Source organism: Schistocerca piceifrons, unplaced genomic scaffold, assembly GCF_021461385.2.
Source record: "Schistocerca piceifrons isolate TAMUIC-IGC-003096 unplaced genomic scaffold, iqSchPice1.1 HiC_scaffold_414, whole genome shotgun sequence".
Taxonomy (NCBI): Eukaryota; Metazoa; Arthropoda; class Insecta; order Orthoptera; family Acrididae; genus Schistocerca; species Schistocerca piceifrons.
In genome coordinates this window covers 7,501-12,500 of record NW_025728640.1, presented here as the reverse complement: position 1 = coordinate 12,500, position 5,000 = coordinate 7,501, and the positions used below count along the sequence as shown (strand labels likewise).

The window sequence follows — 5,000 nt, the reverse complement described above, 5'->3', positions numbered from 1 at the left end:
CAATCTCGTGCGGCTAGAAGCCGCCTGTCCCTCTAAGAAGAAAAGTAATCGCTGACAGCACGAAGGATGTCACGCGACTAGTTAGCAGGCTAGAGTCTCGTTCGTTATCGGAATTAACCAGACAAATCGCTCCACCAACTAAGAACGGCCATGCACCACCACCCACCGAATCAAGAAAGAGCTATCAATCTGTCAATCCTTCCGGTGTCCGGGCCTGGTGAGGTTTCCCGTGTTGAGTCAAATTAAGCCGCAGGCTCCACTCCTGGTGGTGCCCTTCCGTCAATTCCTTTAAGTTTCAGCTTTGCAACCATACTTCCCCCGGAACCCAAAAGCTTTGGTTTCCCGGAGGCTGCCCGCCGAGTCATCGGAGGAACTGCGGCGGATCGCTGGCTGGCATCGTTTATGGTTAGAACTAGGGCGGTATCTGATCGCCTTCGAACCTCTAACTTTCGTTCTTGATTAATGAAAACATACTTGGCAAATGCTTTCGCTTCTGTTCGTCTTGCGACGATCCAAGAATTTCACCTCTAACGTCGCAATACGAATGCCCCCGCCTGTCCCTATTAATCATTACCTCGGGTTCCGAAAACCAACAAAATAGAACCGAGGTCCTATTCCATTATTCCATGCACACAGTATTCAGGCGGGCTTGCCTGCTTTAAGCACTCTAATTTGTTCAAAGTAAACGTGCCGGCCCACCGAGACACTCAATAAAGAGCACCCTGGTAGGATTTCAACGGGGTCCGCCTCGGGACGCACGAGCACGCACGAGGCGGTCGCACGCCTTCAGCTCGCCCCACCGGCAGGACGTCCCACGATACATGCCAGTTAAACACCGACGGGCGGTGAACCAACAGCGTGGGACACAAATCCAACTACGAGCTTTTTAACCGCAACAACTTTAATATACGCTATTGGAGCTGGAATTACCGCGGCTGCTGGCACCAGACTTGCCCTCCAATAGATACTCGTTAAAGGATTTAAAGTGTACTCATTCCGATTACGGGGCCTCGGATGAGTCCCGTATCGTTATTTTTCGTCACTACCTCCCCGTGCCGGGAGTGGGTAATTTGCGCGCCTGCTGCCTTCCTTGGATGTGGTAGCCGTTTCTCAGGCTCCCTCTCCGGAATCGAACCCTGATTCCCCGTTACCCGTTACAACCATGGTAGGCGCAGAACCTACCATCGACAGTTGATAAGGCAGACATTTGAAAGATGCGTCGCCGGTACGAGGACCGTGCGATCAGCCCAAAGTTATTCAGAGTCACCAAGGCAAACGGACCGGACGAGCCGACCGATTGGTTTTGATCTAATAAAAGCGTCCCTTCCATCTCTGGTCGGGACTCTGTTTGCATGTATTAGCTCTAGAATTACCACAGTTATCCAAGTAACGTGGGTACGATCTAAGGAACCATAACTGATTTAATGAGCCATTCGCGGTTTCACCTTAATGCGGCTTGTACTGAGACATGCATGGCTTAATCTTTGAGACAAGCATATGACTACTGGCAGGATCAACCAGGGAGCTGCGTCAACTAGAGCTGAGCAGCCGGCCGCCCGGGAGTGTGTCCCGGGGGCCCGCGCGAACACGCAAGCGTCCGCTCAATCATTCTGCAAACAGGAGGAGGCTGAGCTCCCCTGCACAATACACCTCGAAACCCTCTCAGGTCCCGGCGGCGCGCAGCGCCGTCCCAAGTACTTGGTCGGGTTCGAGAGAGGCGCAATCGCCCGGAGTTAGGCGAGTAGACGCTTTCGGTGCGACCACCCGTGCTCCCAACTGAGCTTGCCGCTGCCGACAGAGGCCCGGGAGCGTGCTGTCGTGGCATTGCCGGCGGGAGACAACACGCGCCACCTACGGTGACCGGCAGCTCCAACGCCAGCGCCACAGAAGGACAAAAGCCCCACTTGGGTGCCGAAGCGAACTCTCCCAGCACAGCGCACGCGCCAACACATCCGCACAGCTGCGATACAAACCACCAGCGAGAACCGCTGGGGCGACCGAGCAGCAGACGGCGTCGCGGCGCCGAGCGCCGGGCGGCGGCGCATCCTCAACGCACACAGTCCTCAATCGGACCAGCACACTGAAGATGTCCACCGCGCTTCGCACCGGGCCCGCGAGGACCTACTTTGGCCGCACGGCGCCGCGCGCAGGGTGCGCCGGCGCGCAGCTGCGACGCCTGCCGCGTCCGTCGGCCGGCGCGCCTGCCACTGGCCGCCCCCACCAGCCGGCTGTAGCGCGTGCGCCCACGCACCGCGCGGCCAGCACGCCGGGAGGCGCCCCCTCACCGGCCGGGGACGGTCCCACCCAGCCACCGCCGCGTATCGCTTCACACCCAGATGCCGTTCAGTTTCGTCGGCATGGTGGGTATCGCTGGAACAACCGGTTAGTACCTCAACCTATCGTCGCCATCACCGATTCACCCCTAGCGAGAACAACCGCACCACAACAGGTTACCATTTGTTCATTTGCGTAACTTCACCAGAAAACGCAGGCGTCCATCGCCATTTGCAACTTCAACGATTATTGCATGCCTGTGTCAGGTGTCACGCCACACTACGTCTGCCCACATACACGCAACAAAATGTGCACGCCTAGACAATACGTGGAAGGTGGCCCCCGTACGTATGCGATGTCCATTGCTCGAACGACTGTCAACCGGCCTCTGTAGCATGTCGCAGATATGGAACGCGGTGCACCATGCCATCACGGTGTGTGAGGAGAGACGACTAGGTCCGAATACATCAACAGACAGCTCATGCTGATCGCCATCCACGGCGTCCGTTCCTCCCACACGTCTCTATGGCGTACCACACTGCAATCCAGCTCTCATAGGGAGACGACACGTAGCTGCGTGCACAATATTTGCACTGTATGGTCCGCCGTTTTTGGGCGCAGTCGTTGTGCGGTCACACATGTGCCACGATGTATCATTCAGTACATAAGGACGAATGTGCAGTACAGATTGTGGTTCACGCGTACGACATCAGCGGACAGTTGACACAGGCCGCACCACAACGTAGCCTGAGTACGTCGCATGCGAAGGGCATTGAACATGCAAACTTCTCACCAACCAGCTTGCGAAGGCAGGGGGCAAGGTGGGGACGTGGGGAGGGGCGGCATGTACGTCCTGCTGCCATCCACATTACAGTGTACAGCAGGAGCATGTGGAAAGTGAGCAAGACTTGCAAGGTGTTTAACATGAAGCGATACACAGGGGTGCGGGCAGTGCGAGTAGCGAACTATATTGCGAGGGTTGCGGGTGGGCAACACTACAGTAATTGAACGAGTCGTATAACAATTACAGAGCAGGTTTAGGCGACAACGTGGGTTACGTTAAGGCGACAACATGGGTTAGGTTAAGGCACAACATGGGTTAGGTTAAGGCACAACATGGGTTAGGTTAAGGCACAACATGGGTTAGGTTAAGGCACAACATGGGTTAGGTTAAGGCACAACATGGGTTAGGTTAAGGCACAACATGGGTTAGGTTAAGGCACAACATGGGTTAGGTTGAGGCACAACATGGGTTAGGTTGAGGCACAACATGGGTTAGGTTGAGGCACAACATGGGTTAGGTTGAGGCACAACATGGGTTAGGTTGAGGCACAACATGGGTTAGGTTGAGGTACAACATGGGTTAGGTTAAGGTACAACATGGGTTAGGTTAAGGTACAACATGGGTTAGGTTAAGGTACAACATGGGTTAGGTTAAGGTACAACATGGGTTAGGTTAAGGTACAACATAGGTTAGGTTAAGGTACAACATAGGTTAGGTTAAGGTACAACATAGGTTAGGTTAAGGTACAACATAGGTTAGGTTAAGGTACAACATAGGTTAGGTTAAGGTACAACATAGGTTAGGTTAAGGTACAACATAGGTTAGGTTAAGGTACAACATAGGTTAGGTTAGGTTAGGTTAGGTTACACGTTGTTGTACGGAAAGGTGTAGGGGGGGGGGGGGGGGGGGGGCGGCAGGTTCGTTGATAGTGATTATAGTAAGTGAATGCTTGTGACATGATCAGATTTGTCACGTCAGGATGCACCTTTGGCTTATTAGAGGCGGCGCTCCAATTCTATGCTTGTGTGAGACCTGTGTCTTTGACTCATGTCATTGTTTGTGCGCTGTGACAGGAGGTACTATTGTGATGTTGGGTGCACCGTTGTATAGGACATGTGTGGGTGTTGGTGCCTGGTCTGCGCAATGGTGGATGTCGAAAGGCTGGGATATTGTATTTTCCGCACGGACCTCCTGGTCTGGTTGTGATAGTGTGGATTGTGTAATGTGGCGGAGAAGATGCACTGGATGTTGTTCCATGCTGGTGCTTACATATTGTATGTGCGCCTGTTAGAAGCAGAGAGTGGTGCGTGATCAGAGTGTCTGGCTGACGTGTGGTTCCCATTTTGGGCAGACTCTTTCAGCATGTATACGGACAGTTGTGTATATTTGCTGTAGTTTGATGGCTCTGCATTGATTACTAATCAGCGCCGTGTGTACGGGTAATCTGGTTCCAGTCCAAAATGTTCCATCTGTGTACATTAGTGACAAAGACTCCCCCCATGCAGTGGGGCTCGGTCTGTTATAACTCTTCCGCGTAATATATTTGCCCCACGTTTTTGCGACTGCGAGTGCGAGTGCAACGCGCATGGGGACCGACATGCTGATGGCTCGGTATCGGACGCCGTACAGTGAGCAACGCGATCGCGTCTCTCGCTCGTAAGTGGTACAGGTCGCGGCTCATGTATACGGACAGCGGGAATGTCGCATATTGGAAATAACTCTTCATGAAACGCAAGTTATAGGGGTGGATTGCACTTTACGAGTGCGGGAAACGTCCGCCGTTCATCCGCTGGAGGTGCGAGTTTGGCGGTTGGGGTGGTGCACGAACGGGTGCGGGTGGCGTCATTGCCGGTCCACGGCTTCGTGCGGCAGAGCCACTGGAGATTGGGTGCTATGGTCGACAGAGGCTGCAGCCTTTGTGGGTGGCGTCGAAAGGCGGCCA

At 54.1% G+C, this 5,000-nt stretch overlaps 1 non-coding gene across 1 annotated transcript in view; it reads right to left on the bottom strand.

Moving 5' to 3' along the window:
• The window catches only part of LOC124748398, a 1,909-nt gene extending 385 nt beyond the window's left edge, over positions 1-1,524 (bottom strand). The window contains exon 1 of the ribosomal RNA XR_007011680.1: positions 1-1,524. This exon is cut by the window's left edge and continues 385 nt beyond it. This is a non-coding gene — a ribosomal RNA (small subunit ribosomal RNA).
• Between the last annotated feature and the right edge of the window lie 3,476 nt (positions 1,525-5,000).